A 22,177-nucleotide genomic window follows, 5' to 3' on the forward strand; every position below is an offset into this window, starting at 1 on the left:
AAGTTTACCTCTGTAACAAACATGCACATGTACACCTGAACTTAAAAGTAAAAGTTTAAAAAAAATGTGCCACTTCTACAGCCTTACAGTGTTGGCAGGAATATAAAGTTTTAATGTTTTCAGGAACGTCAAACCAAGACGTCTCCATTCCAGACTAGATTTAGACGTTGTAGTCGCATGACTACCTGGACTCAGAGTTTAGCTCTTGTCTATATTGACAAAAAAAATCATGAGCCTTGGTGTCAACTTTTTCTGCTCTTCTCCTCCAGGAGATAATAGATTTTAGGTTATTTCTAGTTTGTAAAATTGACATTCAATTGCCTGTTGATTGCCATATAAAGCAATATACTAGAATAATCTGGTAGGCCTTTCTGAAACATGGACCACAGGGCCCCACCTCCATACCTGTTAATTTAGTGTGTTTAGTGTGAGACTTGATTATTGGCATTTCTTACAAATTTCCAGGTTCACACTCAGAACCATTGTTCCAGAGTACTCACTGGAGGTTAGCCAAACATACCCAATTCCTGGCTGGTAGAATTTTTTCAACCAATGCCAACTTAAACCACCACCTGAACAACTGGAAATTCACCCTTTACCAGGGCTATTTGTGCTCTATCTACTAGCATTGATGGAAATCTTCTTACCAACCAGTCATCACAATTCAGGTCTAAAACTTTATCTTAGTGCCCGATATCTTGGACCACTCTTGGCACCCAGTATTGTAGGTTGGATTCTCTAGAAAGACACCACCGAGGTGGTGAGTAGTGTGCAGGATACTTTATTAGATGGTGTCTTTGGGATCTGAACAAGCGCAAGGGAGGATAAAAAATCAGGGTTAGGCAGAAGGAGAAACCAAGATCTCATACAGACTCCATGACAACTTTGGCAAACTGCACTGGGAACTCTGGAGTTAAAACCAACCACCCACCATAGTTGTCCCATAATGGTCTAAAATAGCTAAGTGTTTTTACCAATGCCTCTATCAGTCAGAAATTGGATATGGGCCACTCTGTAAAAGGCAGGACTTTTAACACGCTGTTTTCTCTGTAGCTGAGGCACCTGACAGCTGAAAACTGCCTAGAGCTCTCCAAACAACTGGGACTAAAGCCCTTTTCTGAATAGCATAACACCTCTTCCACCTCACAGAATACAATTGGTGGCTGTTATGTCCTTTAAAAAACTTGCATATCTTGACAAGTATATTCCTGTGTATCTTTTGATCACGCTGCCATTGCAAATTAAGTCATTGTAATTATTTTGTTCTAAATGCAATTATTTTGGGGACAATGCAATTGTTTTCTTGTAAATTGATATTTTATTTGGTCATCTTGCTAAACTATTCTAGTTTTGTTTTTTACTATTTGGGTTTTTTCTTGCTTGGAAATAGTACTGTTTGGAAATAATAAGGGTTTGTTTTTCTCTTGCAATATGTTGTTTATATTTTACTGCCTTTTTGGATTGTGTTGATTAAGATTCAGTAAAAGATAAAACAGTTTATGTGACAATGAGCTCTCATGCTTCTATTTTCAATAGGGATGTTTAGCATATTCAATATTAATGATCATGTTTAATGTAGGGCTTTTATTAATATATATTTTCAAACATACGAAGACATTTTGTTCTATTTCAAATCCACAAGTAATTTTATTGTGAAGATGCACCAAATTCTATTTTTTTGTTGTTTCTACTTCTTTTGTAACCCCAAAAAATTAATAGATTTTTCCTTAAAATCTATGGAGTCAGATAATAGGTTTTCTAATGTGAAATTACCATTTTATTTCTTTGACAAACCCTAATGGCATAGTAATCTTTTTAACACAATGATAAATTCTATTTGCAAATACACAGTAAGAAAGTTATGTCCCTCTTACTTTTCATTTTTCAGCTAGCTGTTTTTTAATTTCAGACTTGTACTAGTCTCAAATAAATTGCGAAGCTCTCCATATTTCTATGTGATCATATTTTCAATATAATACTACATTGCAATAAAATGTATTTTAAAAGGAGCTATTTCAGTTTTAGTTTGGCCCAAGAACCCAAAGTATTAAATAAAGCATTTCAAAATACAGGTTTTGCAGAAACCAATGTTAACAAAACAAAACCTGTAAAATAAGCAGGAAAATCTGTTGTATGTTCAGTTTCTTAGATTAAGTTTTACACAATTGTATACAATGTTTTTACATGTAGTAAAAAACAATTATAAAAATATTAAAATATTCTGAATTTAACCTTATCTTTTTAAAACTTAAGAGTTACAGGTAAAATTATGAGGGGTCATAAACTCCACATTTATTATTAAAAATAGCTCTATATTGACCAGTGTTAACAGAAAGAAACCTCAAACATTTGGTTAGCATGAAATGTCATTTATTGTACACTGGACACAAAATAGTTCCAGTGATTAAATACCAGATATTAAAGAATATGCCTTCTCAAATTGAATTTATAATTGTCCCTAGACCAAACACTCATATAAAATCTAAGGAAATACTGTTGCTTTTACTACAGAGTGCTTCGCCTTTGACTAAAGAACAGAGAAAGACAGAACTGATCAAATAGCATTCCCTTCACTCTGCACTGTAAAATAATTACAACTTGAAACTACAGTACATTAATTGAAGACTCTAAAGGAAATGTTAAGGACATCTGTGTGCTATTAATAATGCACTTTGTATTATAGTGTTCTATTGTACATTTTTGTAGTAACAAAAATATGTTTCCAGAGATTGGTCCAGTTGTGCTTTAAACAGGCACCAGTGTTTCCATTTAAGTAAAATAACTGATCTCAGTACCAACTCTAAAAACAAATTTCCATAAGTTTGAGTCTGATCACTTGTAGGACAGGGGCAGAAAGAGGTGAACTATGACTCATTTATTTGATCTTATTCAGAGAAACAAACACACAAACACACACAAATAAGGTAGATTAGAGTATCAGTGAGGGATATAAAACAAACTTTGTGATATTCTTCTAGTGCCTAGGGGTATGCTCCGGACGGTTTACATTACAACACATCGAAAGTCAATTCAGTGTGTCTGAATTGACATACACCAGGGGTCTCCCTCTGGTTTCTTTTACAAGGACTTCAATCTCATTCATGAGGTTTCCTTCCTAATGAACTCATCACCTCCTAAAGACCTCACTTTCAAATACCATCAGATGGAAAGTTAAGATTTCAATGTATCAATCTGAGAGAGATGCATATATTCAGTACATAGCACATACTAAACTAAGAATACACAACAATGTGCATTTTATGGTATTTTAACAGAATATTCTAACCTTTGGAAATAAAGTATTTTTTATTTATATTTGTAATACTTCTAGCTCCCAGGAAAATATTTACATCAACACTGAATTTTTTTATGTGGGTATGCAGCACTTCTCCTTGTTACAGGCATTTTAAATTCCAAACACAGTCTTAGTGACAGGTTATCTGACACAAAGATGTATACAAGTTTTTGAAGAAAAAGACAGTTTTGGAAATTTTTGGTTTCTTTGTTGTGTCTTTTTACCATTTAATTTTGTCTCATGCATAATCTGATGTCTCTTGAAGAGGGCACACATGAAACACTTCAGCTTTCAGGTGCCCAAACAAAATACTCCACTGTGCTCATGACAAACCTAATAGATTCTAGAACTAAAATGTAGATATAAAGGATGTTTCTGAGCTTTGTTTAGTAAGTCAGGTTTAAATTAAATCTGATCATCTAGATCTTTTTTCCACAAATTCTAATTTTCTTCCATGTTGATTTGGATAGTTATATTATGCCCATTGTACCATACAACTTCTAAGTGCTTAATTAAGTCTGAACGGTTCATTTGCTGAATGGGATGATGAATATGAACTTGCTATCTGGTGATAATATCAGAACTTTAGTCTTTTGAGGGTTCAAAACACTTTTCCCACTTCAATGTTTAGATAATGAGAACCCTTTTTTACTCCTTAGCAGGCAGAATACATTTTTGTTTTTTTAAGTTAAAGTCTTCTCTTTCGTTTTTTTAAGAATATCACCTCTTCCAAAAAGCATTCTTTGGTTCTGCCACGTAATTCTTGCCTGAAGCAGCTTTTATTATATCATGCCAGTTCCCACCATGAAGTCTGGGGCTGGGTTTTATTCCTCTGTATCAGAGTACTTCACACTTTGAGAATATCTGGCACATTCAACCAGCTCAATGATGATAAATGAGTTAGGTTTTACGTTCATTTGACTACTTTTAAAATGGTTAATAGCTAAAATATAACCATATTATCATCATCACATGCTTTACAATCATTTTTGATTTGAAAATAAAACAATAAAACTTCACGTGTCACACATTTTCATATATTTTTGAAGATTATTTTAACAGTAAATATTGAAAAAAACCTTAGGGTATACTTCGGTTGCCTTCCAAAAAAATCTCGAGGCAAAATTCCTTTTTGTCTCTTCATCCCTAGTTTATTTAAAAGGATATAGCCCTCTTGTCTTTAGTAAAGCGTGAACATGTCATCCTAATGATCTAATTTCCTTTGTTATTATTAGTTAGGAGTGAGAATGATTTTGGTTTCCAGCTAGTGGAGCAAGAAAGTAAGTTCACTGGATAGTTCTGAGACGGTTGTCTGGCTAATCAAAGAATATTCATAGGAAGACTCGGTGACATTTTATGGTTAAAGTTGGCTGCTATAAATGCAAATTGTAGAATTATGCTGGTCAGCTTCATGAGGAGAACTAAGCCAATCTACTGAAGATGACAGAAAGGTGAAAAGCTGCATTTTAAAAATGTCATTAAGACAGTAAATTGAACAGCTCTGTGATTTATCTACCTAAAAACTTAAGTGACATAGTGAATATTTTCTAAATTTTAGTTCGCTTTTATTTGAGCTTTGTTTCCTGCACCTGAGATATAAATTACAAAATTCTAAAAATAGTTATTCAAGAACTTTTTATGAAATCATGTTTGAAGAGTGATGTTTTTAAACCTATGAAATGGCTGTGAATAGTACATTTATATAACTTTTTTAAGTTCAGGGGTACATGTGCAAGTTTGTTATATAGGTAAACTTCGGTCACTGGGGTTTGTTGTACAGATTATTTCAACACTGAGGTATGAAGTCTAGTACCCATTAGTTATTATTTCCTGATCCTTTCCCTCCACCTACCCTCATCCTCTGATAGGCCCCAGTGTGTGCTGTTTCCCTCTCTGTGTTCATGTGTTTTTATCATTTAGCTCCCACTTGTAAGTCATAACATGCAGTATTTGGTTTTCTGTTTCTGTGTTAGTTTGCCAAGGACAATGGCCTCCAGCTCCCATGCAAAGGACATAATCTCATTCTTTTTCATGACTGTGTAGTATTCCATGGTGTATATGTACCACATTTTCTTAATAACTTGTAATTGTCTTAACGTGGTGAGTCAGGCTTTCAAGGTTCAAGCAGTGAAAATGTTCTCGAGAAGTTCTTTTTTAAGAAAATACTATGTGGGGAAAAAAAGGAAATAATTCTTCAAATGAGCCATGAACTAGTCAATTATCATTAGATCAACCCAGCTATTAGAATTAGCAGAACAAGAAGCTTCTCTGACAAAAAGGCACAAAGAAGGTGTCATAAACAGAGTAGAAGATAAAAGATAAAGATAGCAACACAAAGCAAACTAGACGCAAGCTATTATTCTCATGAAGAATGAACAGATCTGTTCTCTGTTCTCTATGTATGAGATTTTAAAAACGGGAGAAATATTCAACTAAAGCAGTCAATTATTAGCTTAGGAACTGTGTACTCGGAACCTGGGGATATATACATGAGTGACATGAAACATTCTATACTGAAAAAAGAATCTGTTTCCTTCTAATGCCCTATTAATAGCTTCCCAGTGATGTAAACAAATGTCTTCACAAAAAAAAAGATAAGAAAGTTTTTCAGAAATATAGAATTGTGATTTCCAGACTGACCCTGCTTCAGTTCCAATTCTAGCTTTGCAGATCCTAGGTGTGTCATTGTGAGGATTAAAGTAAATGATGCATTAGACCATTATACATGTAATCACTCATTAAATGCTAATTGTCATAGTTCTTAAAAAAATCTGATAATACTTGAATAGTTAATGCCTTATGTATTCATCAGATAAATAAGTGTGTAATTATAGATCTGATAAGAAATACTTAGTTAAGCGATTTGTAATTCCCTGTAGAGTCACAGGAGGCCGTCTTAAGGAGGCGGTTGCCAAGTTATGACTTGCAGGAGTCAAGTTTAAGCAAGAGATAAGGGCAGGGAGAAGGTATAACAATAGCCCTCGGGAACTTTCTATGCAGAGACCCTGAGGCTGGAAGAAGACACCATCACAAACAATGTTGACAACTACTGGTGAACACTAGCATATTTATGTTTGTGTGTGTGTGTGTATATATACACACATACACATCTATATTAGATTTCCTAATGGGATAAAGTAACAGAAGAGTCTTTATTTTCTATCTCTATTTTTTTTAAATCTAGAGTAAGGTTTACAGATGTATGTGTGTGATCCTATATATATATAAAATGTGTAATGCTTCTAGCTCCCAGAAAAATATACATATATGCACACATACGTACATCTATATTAGCCTATATTTTCAATGAGAGGAAGATCTTGTTAGTTTTAGCCTATGGGAATAGTGATCACTTATACCCAACAACTAGTTGAGATTTTAACAGAAACTTGTCAGTACATAAATATTCATGGCAATATAATTTTACACACACACACACACACACACACGTATGCTAATTGCCTTAGGCAAGAATATTTGAACATTTAGAAAAAGATTTTGGCTAGGCATGGTAGCTCATGCCTGTAATCCTGTCACTTTAGGATGCTGAGGCAGACAGACTGCTGGAGCTCAGGGCTTCAAAACCAGCCTGGGCAGCATGGCGAAACCTCATCTCTACTAAAAATACAACTAGTTGGGTGTGATGGTGCGTGCTTGTGGTCCCAGATACTTGGGAGGCTCAGGTGGGAGGATGATCTGAGCCCAGGAAGTCAAGGCTGCAGTGAGCCCTGATCACGCTACTGCACTTTAGCCTGGGCGACAAAGTTGACGCCCTGTCTCAAAAAAAGAAAAAAAAAAAACTGTACATTTGACTGCTTATTTAAAACAAGATGTTGTTGTGTAGCTGTGGTCAAGGAAGGTAAAACTAAGAAAGGACCTGTGTAGGCTAGAAAGGACCTGTGTAGGCTAGAAAGGACCTGTGTAGGCTGAATATTTGGATATAACTGAGGTAAAACAGAAGAATTGTTACGAAAACAAATACAATTACAGTAAACATTGTACATTTCAACTTCCTTTAATATTGTATATAAATTTACCTATTGACTTTTCATATACATAAACAAATCATTATTTTTGAGCCAGATTTTGAAATGCCCATATAGGTCAAAAAACCTTTCTTTTTCATTCGTTTCTTTTTTTTTTAGTGACAGGGTCTTGCTATGTCACCCAGGCTGGTTTCAAATTCCTGGCCTCAAGCAATCCTCCTACCTTGGCCTTCCAATGTGCTGGGATTACATGTGTTGTCACTGTTCCCTGCAAAAGACATTTTTTTTTAAGTCAATTGGTCTCTAGAATAAGTTGTTATATGTAATTAAGTTTTAGCTGTTTCATATACATTGAAATTAACCTTCTGAAAGTGTTTTAGGGAAGATGAATGCCTTACATGTAACTAATTTTGACTCCTTTTTACTCCTGAAATTTTGGCTAATCCCATTATTCTTAATGAGTGTTAAGGAATAAATAAATCCTTACTCTAGATTTTAAAAAAATACAGAGATAGAAAATAAAAGACGACTCTTCTGTTACTTTATCCCATTAGGAAATGTAGAGTTGCACTCTACATTCTGACCCTAAATGTTTGAAATTGGTCATCTTGTTATATGTTGTGCTATTTAAAGATTCACTTAAGTAACATAGAATGCTTTTTATTAAATGAGGTTAAGAAATACTTATTTAACATGATAGTGCATAGAAATCACCTGCTTTTGAACAGGCAAAGTTGCACATATATAGTATTGCTAGTAAATTTTAATTCATGAAATAAGTGAAATATCATCTTGTGCTTAGAAATTCTAGGATTTAAGATAATTTCATGAATTTTAATTGAAGAGAAAGCCAATTATGTTACTAGTCTTTACTCTTTTAATATCTATTTTATATGCCTATTTTGGTAAAAACAATATTTTATTTACCGTATGTCAGGATACAGAAAAAGTGGAGCTGATTACAATGAAAAAATTTTGCCAGCAAAATAATCAAACCTAAGCATATTAAAAAAGAATACCTGGGAATTTCCACAAAGATTAAAGCAAGCCAAACAATATACTATCCAGTATTTTTTCTGTGGTTCCTATAAATTTAAATAATGAATAAATACCTTAGTAACTTAAAATACTTTTGAAGTTAGTTCAAATTATATTTATTCAATAAATATAGATGTTATAACAAAAATGCTATATGTTATATATAGCATATATACATTATATAAGATGTTTTTCATTATTTCTGATTAAAATGTAATCAAGTAGGAAGCATGCTACATAAATCATGTATACATTTCAAGGTGCATTATTTTGAGAGTCACTGAAAGCCATTTACAAACCGATTTTCTTTGCTTGCACCTTCCAACAAATAATCAACGAATTTATACTACATTTATATTCTTTTTTCTATTTTTCGTTTTGTAGATGGAGTCTCGCTCTGTCACCCAGGCTGGAGTGCAGTGGCATGATCTTGGCTCCCTGCAACCTCTCCCTCCCAGGTTCAAGCGATTCTCCCACCTCAGCCTCCCAACTAGCTGGGATCACAAGACCCTACCACCATGCCCAGCTAATTTTTGTATTTTAAGTAGAGACAGGGTTTCACGATGTTGGCCAGGCTGGTCTCAAACTCCTGGCCTCCAACAACCCACCCCTCTCGACCTCCCAAAGTGCTGGGATTACAGGCTTGAGCCACTGGCACCTGGCTCTGCATTTATATTCCTAAAATAATAAAAATATAGTGTATGTGCATGGTACTTAACATACGCCAGGATATTTTCTCATATATTGAATCCATTTATCATTTAACTTTTTTTAATCAATCTTCCAGGAAGGTATTAATAGTCTCATTTTGCATATTAAAGAAACAACATTTGTAGAAGCTCAAAGCCACATAGATCATATGCGGTAAAGCTTGCACTTGGAGCTACTTGAAGCTGTGTTTTCTGATCATCCTCATTGAATCCAAAAGTCACCTATTTTACAGTAGTTCCATAAATGTATTATTTTTCTATGTCCATTTGGAGATATGTTTGAAAATGGGAGACTCTCCAATACATGCATTAGAGAATGAGCTTTGAGATCCCACAAAAGTGTTCAAATTTGGCTCAATTGCCTCCAGTTATATAACCCACCACGACTTACAACTGGGAATAATAATGAGATAACATTTGTACATTGAGAAGAGACTGAGAATCAAGTCTTGGGATATTCCAGAATTCACTTGTACATTTCTTCACACATTCACTTTCAAGTTCAATATTACATTATTCTCTGATCTAGACACTGCAACTATAGTCCCAAGGGGTAGAAGATAAAAAGTCAATAACCTGATGTGGCAACATATTCACGTCCATGGGACCTATCTATATACCTGTATGTGTACTTCAAGTCTCATTTAAAATACAGAATGGCTGCTCTCTGCATTGCCCCCCACACACAGCTTTTGGTTTTTCACAGCATATAGTCTCTAGGTAGTTTAATATTTTAAATGACAACTCAAAGCTATGAAATTAAATTTTCCAGCATTAAAACTGGAGGTCGTGCAATCTGTTATAACCTAGCTTCAAAAAGTCATTGTTAAGAGCTGAAGTGCACCTCTCTACCCCCCACCAATTTATACATTGAAGACCTAACACCCAATATGACTGCATTTGGAAACAGCGCCTTTAAAGAGGTAATTAAGGTTAAACCAGAACCTAATGGTGGGGTCCTAACCCAATATGAATGATGTCTTTACAGGAAGAAGAGACACTAGGGAAGGACAAACCCCAAGGACAGGCCAAAGAAAGACATAGCAAAAAAGCAGCTGTCTGCAACCCAAGGAGAGAAACCTCTGGAAAAGCCAAATCTGCTGGCAACTTATTTTGGAGTTCTAGCCTCCAGAACTAAAAGAAAAACCAAATCCCTGTTGTTTAAGCCATCCACTCTGTGGTATTGTATTATGGCAATACCACCGTCAACTAAAATCATGTGGCGTAACTTCAGTTATACTCAAATGGTTGAAATAGTGACTAGCCCACCAGATTTTAGGAGATGACCGTCTTAATGAGAAGACTATTAAATAATTTGCAATCATGTTCTAAAGCCACCACATATTTTTTTGTTGATATACAATCTCAGATATCTGACCTACATTTGAACTCATGTTATTGCCTTCATCGATGGGAACTTTGCCTGTAATCACTTGTGACCTTTTGATGATATAACCCATGGTGATAGGTTTGTGGTAACTATTGCTCCGTGAAGCCAAAGCACCGGCAAACTGAGTTCTATGTTTTTATCTTAATCACCAAGTTTATCCTTGCCCTTTCATCTGTTGTTGCAATAGAATGTAACTGTACCCTACTCTACCAGGGACAAGCAGTTACTCAAATTAAAAAAAAAAATTTGCTAAGGACTTTGGTAAGACTGAGTTAGTGTTTCTTGAAATCTCTTTATGCCTCAACTCAATCCTCTTGGTTTATCAAATTTTCTTTAATTTAACGTAACTTAGAAGAAGAAATCAATCCTCGTTTATTTTCTAAAACTTTGAGAGTTAGGGTAGTGCTTCAACACCACTAAAATTTTCATATTTTAGAAAAAAAAAATCCTTGGGTGCTGTCAGATGAATGGTAGGCAAATTCAAGAGATAATATTTCAAGAGAAAGAGGAAGCTTTTTTTTTTTTAGTCTTCAAAGTCTCTGTTTCCCAGCATTTTTTTTTCAGGGATGTATTCCATTTTTATTTTTTAAGTTATGAGTGACCTCATTTCTTGCTTCTGTTTCCCTATTATTATTTTTAATGGTCTGGGAAGAAAGTCACTTACTTGGGCCATTAAAAATGAAGTTTAATGAAAGCCTGTACATTAAAAAAAAAAAAATTCCTTCACTATTAGAAGCCAATCTGAAGAAGAGCCCCTTCTGGTTTCTAGGGAATTTACTGAAGAAACTGCACCCAAATGATGCATTAAACACACTTAGAGCCTAATATATGTTCATTTCTGAAATCCAATGCAGATACATCTAACCGAGCTGATAATGAGCAAGAATTTTTTTCCTCATTATTGTCTGTCACATTAAACTAAGTAGGGGTTCCTCTAAATTAAGTTTGTCTACTTCTAAATATCAGACTGTTTTTCACTTTCTGCTTACGTTGGTTATGTGTAAATCAAATTTATCTCGATGCAAAGTGTTTCCCCTTAAGAAATCAACGTCATTCACACAGACTGATATAGTGAAGCACTGGAGAATAAGGAAAATTCATTAAAAATGAAACACCCTGTGAATTGAATATAAGAAAAAGCATGTTATGTTTTAAATAGGAGGAAAATAGCCCTGTTTTCTTACAACAAACAGGCCCTCAGCCAAAATACTGTTGCATTTCTGACTGAGTTTGGAGTTGTTACTAAAATGGAAAGAAAATGTTATTTGTAAGCTATTTTTATACTCAAATCTGCATTTATACATTCTGTAGCTAACATTTACTACTTATATTCCATGGAAACAGATGCTATACAAATACAAGGATGTACTACTTGTTCACGCGGTAGGCAAATTAGGAATTTTATATCCATGATTGGAGTTTTCAAACAAAATCAAAATAAGCATCTTCAAATTTTTTCTTTTCAGAGTGTTACAAATTATGCTATATAGTTCTATTTTAGCATTAACTGCCAGGTACTCATATTTTTGGCACAAACTTTGGTCTCAACAAGGCTGGTAAATATACTTATAAAAAGCACACAGAGCAAAATTGACGCAGCCAAATGTTCTCCCTGTATTAATGTGATTTACTCATGCTCACCACACTTTGTCTCTCCTTCTCATATTTTGATCATTTTATCTAAGGGGAGGTACAGAAGAACTGTTCCTGTGGGGCAAGAGAGGGGTAGTAGTAGAGGACTCTGTCTATACTTTTATGTGAACAAGGATGTGTCAACTCAATGTGTTGAGCATGAGCTAAATACTTGGACAGGCAAATTGCCATGAAAAATACCTACATCAGTAATAAAGGGTTGAAACTAGAGAATTACACATAACATAGTATCAATCCTGGAAAATACATAGTCAGAAGAAAGAGTCAAGGAAGATAGGTATCATGGGAACTGAGGCAAAGTTAATAAGATAATTAGGGTAGAGAGAAGCTTTAAAAGGTCCTTCCTACAACCTGTCCTCAACACTTCACATAACCAGCATAGAAAATGGGCTATATCATATATTGCCCCAGACATGCATTTGCATAAGCACTCATAGAGTTCCACTGAAATCTTTCACAGTGTATTACACTCAGTGTTCTGCTGTAGCTTACCTACAGGGTTCTAGATTCCAGGGTCAAAGTTTCCCTGCAAACTTGAATGTATGCATATCATTTTAATTTTTCTTTGGAGACAGGGGCATCTTGCTCCCAAGTTCTATTCATCTTTCTTAAAGCATCTGAGGCTGGGGTAGAAGATGATCACATCAGTAGGGAGTGCCTTGCAGCTAACATGCTAAGTACACTTACTTTCAGTTTCCAATGCCTCAATCAAACTGACTTTAAATGTGTCTGGTCCATCAGGCTGTGAGAATATCATGACTGACACTATCTATGGCAGTTTTGAGAATCCCTTCTCTCAATAGTGTCAGTCACACTGCTTTCTGGGTTGGGGCCAGTGGATGTGCTCCCTCTGAATGACTCAAGTTTGACTCACACAGCCATGACTCCTTTGAGGAGTACACTTAAATCCACGGCATCTCCTGCCCCATTGCTAAGCTAACTTCTCTATTATTCTTCCCAGTTTTCTACCTAGTATCTAGTGAAGCTTTCCATGACACACAAGGATAAACACACAAAGAATATACCTAGATTGCTTTGTTTCACATACTCCAGTGGGATAAAGTCACAGCTACGTAAACCCAATCTAAGGTTATAAAAACCTTGGTACTAGGTTAACGTTTCATTGATATTTTTCCCCACGGGAATTCACCTCTTCGAAGGATCTATCTCCTAGAGAGCCAAAGCTCCACTATTACAGCCAAGACCTACTGCACAGGAGGGTCTGAGATTTTTTACCGTCTCATCCTAACAACTCTAAGTAGTTTAGGAAGGTCTAAGCTCTAAGATGTCCCAGCTATTGCAATTTTTCCTTTATAAACATTAATTACACCCTTTATCTTTCCAAACAGAACCCGTGGAAATTTAATATTTGCCTGGTTTCTGTCCATAGTTGTAAATTGCTTCTTTTCCTGTCCGGTGTTGGTGTGCATCTCTGTAAACCGCATCTGGAAAGAATTTAGATTTTCTCTCTACCTTGCAGACTTAATACTAGTTGTTAAAGTGAGGTGGACGAGAGGGTCCCTGCCAGTTAATGAGTAACTTTCCCTCCCCAGAGGAGTTAGTAATAACCAGGATGCTATTCAATATTTTATTCTGCAATCACTCATCCAATTCATCCTTGATTATAGGCAATAAAATGGAGGATCACTTATAGAGCTGTTGACCATAAAATTTGTCATTTTCACCATAACTTACACACGCTTCCCTCAAATCCTCTGAATCCATCCCCAAGGACCTTAGTTCTCCTCTTTCAGAACACATCTGTCACTATCACATGTCCATTGCCAACTGTCAAGAACAATGAAGAGTCTGAGATTTTATCTCATTTGTCAGTTAACAAATTATGAACCCTGCCTTTTTCTGGTGTACAGTCTATGTAATTTCTACAAACTTCTGTAATTATTTGAGGATATCACATAGATGTCTTCAGCAGATGAATACACAAGTCACAGCATAGAGATGACTGATCAAGTTACAACCAGAGTTTGTCTGCTTGATCCTGAGATTTTAGGAAAACCAAGCTTATCTGTTAGTGTTACAATTTATGCCTTATATAAATTGGATTTGGAATGCATGACTCTATCTCTTTAAACAATACATGCTGGGTAAGTCAAATTTCCAATTAAGTAACCTCAATATTGCATTTATTTATAGAAAATGCACAATCTCTGTAAGAAAAATTATGTAAAATTCATCCTTATAATGTATAACTAATGCTACTTGTTAAGTAGCTTCCTATAATATGATCATATCTGGTATTTTCCCAATAATAATGACTTAAATTGCTATCTTCTAGCTAGCAGTGATTCAGTGTATTTAAATTTCCTCATTTTCCTGCATCAAAATGGAAATTTTTTTTTTGAAAATGCATAGCTATGCATTTTAAAATCCTTTTAAAAGCATTCATTTTATTTGATGAGCTGTCTATTTGGTACCATACCTATGGAAGCAGGTCAATTTTAACAGAGGCATTAATAAGACATGTTACCCCCTGGTGCCTGAAGGTGGAAATATAATAGGTCTGCCTTCAGAGAAACATTTCTCAGTTCATCTGGCGATTGAATCAATTCTTCAGTTAAAGACATTTTACCTAATTCTTACATAAGAATTTCCCAATGTTATCACTTCTGAAAACAAAATGCTTCCTTAGTGTATTGGTCTTCATTTTTTAAATGAAAAATGTTAAATTCGAAGGACACTTTGATAATGAATCTAGAAGACAAATGCAGTGCACTGAGTTCACTATTCAATATGTTATTTACATTCCTACCAGGGCAGATTCTGCTGCAATCAGCATATTTGTATCCTCCAAAATAAAAAGCATCTTAGGTCACTTAATCTCTTCAATGCCCATAAAAGAGATGAATTGGCATTCCAAAACAATTGTTAATGTTTAAGTTACATTATTAACATACATTTTTATCTTGGGTGGATGCAAAAAATTCAATATCAAAATAATAGTGTCTTCAAGCTATCATTAAAGAGATGACTGGTTTTTTTGAATGTCTGATTCTATTTCAATATACTTTGGCAACTCACAAGAGTTGACAACTCAGATTCAACACATGACATCTGAGCATGGCAACTAATCATTTTACAGGGGGAAGTGTCCAGAGAAGCAAAAGCAACACTAAAAATAAAAAGCCCAAAACATATTCATTCAAGGAATACCTATTTGTTAATAAATATACACTGGTTTCTTTTCCTTTTATTTAGCAGACTGTGACCTACCTGTTTTGAGAAATGTTTTTGAAATATTATTTTACGACATTTTGAGAAGACACATCTACTGATCATATTATTGAAGAATATTGTGATCATATAGCAATCACCCTTTTAACAGCTAGTAAAATTTTTGTCTATATTTTGTACATAAACATGTTCTGTAGAAAATTATTAGTATTTTAAATTTATAATATATTCTTATCTTTCTGAACACAACAAATCTAAGTTTGGTCTTCTGATGCAAAGAATGCTGACAGCACATTCTGGCTAAGCAGGTTTGTGAACTCAATCTACAATATGCTGTATACTAAGTGGGCACTGGCCAAGTGTTCTAGAGATGAGTTGTTTTTGGAAAGGAGAAAAAGATTATTTGGAATGTCTGACTTTTTGTAGAGGGCTACCAGGAAGGGCAGTGTACTTGAAGAAGAGAAACCCCTAAATGATGGAATACCTCCATTTCTTCTCTAACTCCAAAAACAAAGTTAGGCTCAGAAAACTAAAAAATTGAATGCTTTATTCCATAAAAGCACTTTCCTCAGAATTGTTGTATATTACACTGTTTTATAAAAGATACACATATAGTTGAATGAAATACACACTAATCACAGGAAAAACACGGCCCAAGTTTAACAAGCCTCAGCCTTTTTGAGAAGCATTTACCCATTATACATGCCTTGAAATGTTGTCAATCTAGACCAAACAGATGAGAATTTCTTCTCTATACTAGAGTCAAGAAAAGGGTTTACTAAAGAAAAAAGTTTAGTAAAGATCCCAAGTGTATCTTGGAGCCACTTTGCTATATTGGAGGGAGATTTTTCACGTACAAGGAAGAAGAGCAAACCCGTGAGTCATCAATGTGTCTGCTGGGTACAAGCATGGAACCATTGTGGCTTCTATGAAAATAAGGAAAAGAGAATACTAGAAAGTATAATAAAGAGAAAGTGAAACTGTCGCTGTTTGCTGATATGATCATATACCTAGAAAACCCTAAAGACTCATCCAAAAAGCTCCTAGAACTTGTAAATGAATTCAACGAAGTTTCAGGATACAAAATTAATGTACACAAATCTGCTATACACCAACGGTAACCTTGGGGAAAAGGGTGGGAGTGGGGGTGAGGGATAAAAGTCTACACATTTGAGTACAGTGTACATTGCTTGGGTGATGGGTGCACTGAAATCTCAGAAATCACCACTGAAGAACTTATTCGCATAACCAACCACCACCTGTTCCCCAAACACCTATTGAAATAAAAAAGTAAATAAAAATTTTTTAAAATAGAAAAAAAAAAGTTTAATAAAGAGGTAAGCACGGAGTGCTTTGTATACAATTCTAAGGACACTAACTGTTATGGTAACTGAAACAGGAAACCAATGGATGGTTCTGAGAGACAAGATAAGTCTTCTGCCTTAACTGAAGATTTCTTGCTACTCGGAGGAAATACACTGAATAGAGAGCAAGGGCAGAACAGGGAGACAAATTAGGGGTCAACTGAAATAAATGAGATGATGATGTCATGGAGTATGTAGTATAAATGAAAGTAATCAAATATGGACACATTTTCAAAATATTTTAAAATATCAAACATGGTTTGTTAATATATGAAACATGGAGTAAAACAAGAGAAGAAAACTAAAATGTTCTTGCTCTCACTTTGGTTTTACGTTGAGCTCTTTTAAGAAATTCAAAGCTCTTGAAAGTTGTACCCATGTCATATTCCTGCAAGTTACCTTACACCTGTGTGGCGCCCTGAGTCCTGAAGTGTGTTAAAGATTCACTGTCTCTTTTCGGGTCGAGTTGTTTATACTTTGTGTTCTCACAGTGTTGTACTTAAAAACCCATCAACCTCCCCCCTTTTCCCAAGTGAATTTGAACTTGTATAAGAGGCAATAATCCCCAAATTCCCCTTTATGTATCTATTCATCTAAATACAGATGCTCCTCAACTCATGATAGGGTTATGTCCCTATAAACTCATGATAAATTCAAAGTATTTTAAGTCGAAAATGCATTTACTACACCTAAACTACTGAACATCAATCATAGCATAGACTAGCCTACCTTGAACATCCTCAGGACACTTGCATTAGCCTGCAGCTGGGCAGAATTATCTGACAACACGGCACGCTGAAGAATGTTGGTGGTTTATCCTGATGATACCCTGGCTGACTGCCCAGCATCTGGAGAGAGCATCATACTGCCTATCACTAGCCTGGGAAAAGATCAAAATATAAAATTTCAAGTATAGTTTTACTCAACATATATTTCTTTCACACCATCCTAAAGTTAAAAACCATGAATTGAACTGTAGTTAAGTTGGGGGCTACCTGTATTCATGTAATGCTCACAAAATGCCAGAGACGTTCTCGAATTTATATAGAGCGTTATCACTCATTCGGTTCTTACAGCAATACTTTAAGGTAAATGTTACAATTACCTCTAATTTAGAGATTTAAAAACTGAGACACAGAAGGCTTAGAGTGAGTCTGCAAAGTTACTTAGTGATAGTTGCAGAGCCAGGATTCAAATGCTATGGGAAATATCATGCTCCTAACTGCTCCAAATTCACTATGTTTTTATATTTGTCTTATATTAGAAAAGTTCCTGGGCATCCCATATACCTCAAATAAGCATGGAAAATAAAAGTGATGTAAGAAACTCAGAGTATAAACGCATTTTTTACATTAAAAACAAGTTTTGGGAGTTTATTACATAACATTTACAATTTTAGGTTCTTGCTCTTCATACACTTACACAAATTAATGCCCAAATAAATGTATTTTTGACATTGTATATTCTAATAATTTACAACTTAAATTATCAGTTCAGTGGTCACATGACTTATCGTCAAACTTGAAAAGCGTTGACAGTGAAAGAGAATGGTAATAATTATGCCAGGACAATAGGCATAAAGGATTGTCCCGGGCAGTTCCCTTAGAGGTGGGTCTATGCAGATACAATGAAATGGCTTTGCTGCTTCAACATTAAGCTGCCAGATTGATTCTCTAATTAAAATAATTAATTCAGGTTTTCTATACTATACTATTCATTTTTGGAAATGCATTTTTTTTACTTTACACAGGTAAAAATCTGCCACTCTAGTAAACTAATACTCATAATTCTAAGTTTGTTTCCTGTTGTCTTGTTAAATTTCCTACTGTTGCAATTGTATTCGTTAATTAGGTGAATATAAAGCATTTCCATGAAACATCACGCTGTGAAATGGGAAAATGACCTTCAGCTTGGAAAATCATGGTTTTAGGATCTTTGTATTTGTTTTCTAAATTTTTTAAAGCTTTTCCCAATGTTTACACTAAAGCAAGAGACTATTAACTTAGCACTGTGGTTATGGTGCTATATTAAGCATAGGCAAGTAAATAGACATCCTTTTTCTTTTCTCAACAGTATGATCCCCAAACTCAAACTTTTTCCCTTATTGCCATTCCTGGTGTTGGGGTAAGGTAATACATCCCAATGCATAAGACCTTTCTCACATTCTGGAAATACTATTCTCTCTTATAAGCACCCCCCTAACAACAACATGTTATGATCACGTTATTCCCCTACCACAAGAATGAATGAATTTCCACTGTACACAATATGAAGTGTGACTTTTTACCATTGCTTGAGGGTGTTAATCTGTAGCAGGACAAGCCGCAGACAAAACCCCTCAGACACCGCGTTAAAGAAGAAAGTGGCTTGGCCTCGCTATTCATTTTGTTTTTTACTTAAAATACTTTTTTCCACCCCACCCCCACCCCCCCCATTTTAACATCTCTGAACCTGAGAAGGGAATCCCAATCACAGCTGGTCTGGTGGCAGTCGTGGTGTTAAGCTACTGTCAGACCGCTTTTTATGAACCTGGTCAATAACTGTTCATGATATCCGCACTTCTATTATTTAAATAAAAACAAATTTTTCAACTTTTGTAACATTTCTAGTTAGAAAGTTATTGCATTGTACTTTTCATGAAAGCATTAGTTTTTCCTTCTAAATATTGCAGGTAAATCCAATGAAGCATCTTATAATCAATACGTCTTAAATTTGATGGAGTACAGAAGCTTGCAGAGGTTGTTCCTAAATTTTTTTATTCATGTACATCATGTTTTGGAAACATGGTCCTCTCTTACAAATATCTCAGTAGTATTATCAACATCAGAAAATGTAATCATGTAATAATAACACAGCATTTCCGTAGTGTATATTCGACAATGCAAATTGATATGTGTTCTACAAAATGACCAGCAATCTTCAATAGTTTCAAAGTCAAGACAGAGAAAGTATTCCGTATTAGAGGAAACTATGGAAATATGCCAACTAAATTCAATATGTGAGCCTGAATTGGATTCTGGAACTGAAAAGGAATATTAGTGACAAAGTAAAAGTTGAATAAAATCCCTAGATTGGCTAATAGTATTACATTAAGGTCAACTTGCTGTTTTTTTATAACTGCATTTTTTGATTACATAAGCAAACACCACTTGGGAAGCTGGATAGGTAACTGGGTTCTGCGCTATTTCTGCAACTCTTGTATACATTTGTATCAACCTAAAAAGTTAAAAAACAAATATAAAAAGCAAAATAAATTTTATTTCAAAAGAAACCAAAGTTGTATTTTAGAAACATATCTATGGTAACTGATAAAATTTGATTTTATTGATTATATTAAAAAAGTAGATGATGTGAACTGATGAACTTAAAGAATGGGGCTAACTGAAGCAGCATAACACACAGCCACGCACACAATGCTACTTCCTGAAAATTAAATTTGTGAATGTCACTAAACTTGTTACTTTTGAATGTTCCTGGAATTATATTACAGAAGTTACTAAGAGATTATTTTAGACAGCTAGAAAGGGAAAAATGTCCTCAGTAAGGCTTTTTCCTTTAATAAAAAAGCAATCCCCAAAACATTTCATTTCTAACAGCAGCCTGAAAAGCCAGACCTGCAAGTATTGATATGCCATATGTAAATACAAGAGGCTCACAGTCAGGTACACTCAACATCGTGGTTCCCTCTTTTTCTTTGCTACCACTTGTGCAGACATCATGACAGTGAGCCAGGAAGAGGCCATGTGTCTACGTATCATGGCGACCAGCCAACTAGCCACATTTACATAATGAAAGTTAGCGTGGGCAGGACTTTTTTGGGGGGCTACTTGAACACCACACCTGGTCAAGCCAACCTCTTCGGCCCTATGCAAATCAGACACCACCTTCTCAAGCCTCCCAATGTAACCAACTGCCTTCTGCCCCCTGTGGAGTTATTTGGTTTGGAGCTCTCCTCTAATGAAAAGCCGTTCTCTTCTTTCTTACCTACTAAACTTTCCACTCCTTAATCAGGCTCCATCTGTGTCTATCGCTAATTTTCTCAGCACGAGACCAAGGACTCTGTGTGTTTCCCCAGAAAATGGAGCAATGTCAATTGGACCAATAATCATGTGGGTCACTGAAAGACATGCCTTTGACATATGCATTCATTTAAATTACTTTACATCTTTTTTAATAAGAAAAAACACCTTCACTTTAAAGATAATCAGTATTTCCGTTTTAGTACTATTTAAAGAAGAGTTTTTTTTTTTTTTTTGAGACGGAGTCTCGCTCTGTCCCCGGGCTGGAGTGCAGTGGCCGGATCTCAGCTCACTGCAAGCTCCGCCTCCCGGGTTTACGCCATTCTCCTGCCTCAGCCTCCCGAGTAGCTGGGACTACAGGCGCCCGCCACGTCGCCCGGCTAGCTTTTTGTATTTTTTAGTAGTGACGGGGTTTCACCCTGTTAGCCAGGATGGTCTCGATCTCCTGACCTAGTGATCCGCCCGTCTCGGCCTCCCAAAGTGCTGGGATTACAGGCTTGAGCCACCGCGCCCGGCCGAAGAGTTTTAAAATTAACTTTCACGAGGAACTATTGTCAAGAGATTGATCACTTACACATGGTGTGCCTGGAACTAGTGACTTCTTGCTCTCGCTGACTTCAAGAATGAAGCCTCTGACTCTCGCAGCGAGTGTTACAGTTCTTAGAGATGGTGCCTCCAGAGTTTGTTCCTTCAGATGCTCACAAGCGTACGGAGTTTCTTCCTTCTGCTTGGTTCCTTGTCTCCCTGACTTCAGAACTGAAGCTACGGACCTCCACAGTGAGTGTTACAGCTCATAAAAACGACACAGACCCAAAGACTAAAGAGCAGCAAGGCTCACCTTCAAGAGCAAAAGAAAAACCACCCTTACTCTATGCAAGGAAACCAAAAGAGCACTACCCCCGCTGGCTGGCCTGCTTTTATTCTCTTATCTGGCCCCACCCACATCCTACTGATTGGTCCATTTTACAGAGCGTTGATTGGTCCATTTTACAGAGAGCTGATTGGTCCATTTTACAGAAAATTGATTGGTCCACTTTACAGAGAGCTGATTGGTGCATTTTGACAGAGTGCTGATTGGTGCATTTACAAACCTTTAGCTAGACACAGAGCGCTGATTGGTGCATTTACAATCCTTTAGCTAGACACAAAAGCTCTCCAAGTCCCCTACCCAATTAGCCAGACACAGAGCGCTGATTGGTGCATTTACAAATCTTAGCTAAACACAGAGCGCTGATTGGTGCATTTACAAACCTTTAGTTAGACACAGAGTGCTGACTGGTGCATTTACAATCCTTTAGCTAGACACAAAAGCTCTCCAAGTCTCCTACCAGATTAGCCAGACACAGAGCGCTGATTGGTGCGTTTACAAATCTTAGCTAGACACAGAGTGCTGATTGGTACATTTACAATCTTTTAGTCAGAAAAATGTCTCCAAGTTCCCGCCGGACCCAGAAGGCCGGCCTGCTTCACCTCTCAATGGCACTCGCCGCGGGACTTTGTGGCAGGGGGCCCGGGCACTCAGGCAACCCA

At 35.9% G+C, this 22,177-nt stretch overlaps 1 long non-coding RNA gene across 2 annotated transcripts in view; it reads right to left on the reverse strand.

Moving 5' to 3' along the window:
* LOC126950763 (uncharacterized) overlaps nt 1-21,520 on the reverse strand; it is a 268,517-nt gene extending 246,997 nt beyond the window's left edge. For both annotated transcript variants that reach the window (XR_007724278.1, XR_007724277.1), the window contains exons 1-2: nt 21,222-21,520; nt 17,358-17,508 (exon numbers count right to left, since the gene is read on the reverse strand). This is a non-coding gene — a long non-coding RNA (uncharacterized LOC126950763). The remainder of the gene's footprint in view (nt 1-17,357; nt 17,509-21,221) is intronic.
* Nucleotides 21,521-22,177: the final 657 nt, after the last annotated feature.

Source organism: Macaca thibetana, chromosome 3 (assembly GCF_024542745.1).
Source record: "Macaca thibetana thibetana isolate TM-01 chromosome 3, ASM2454274v1, whole genome shotgun sequence".
In the NCBI taxonomy this organism is placed as follows: Eukaryota; Metazoa; Chordata; class Mammalia; order Primates; family Cercopithecidae; genus Macaca; species Macaca thibetana.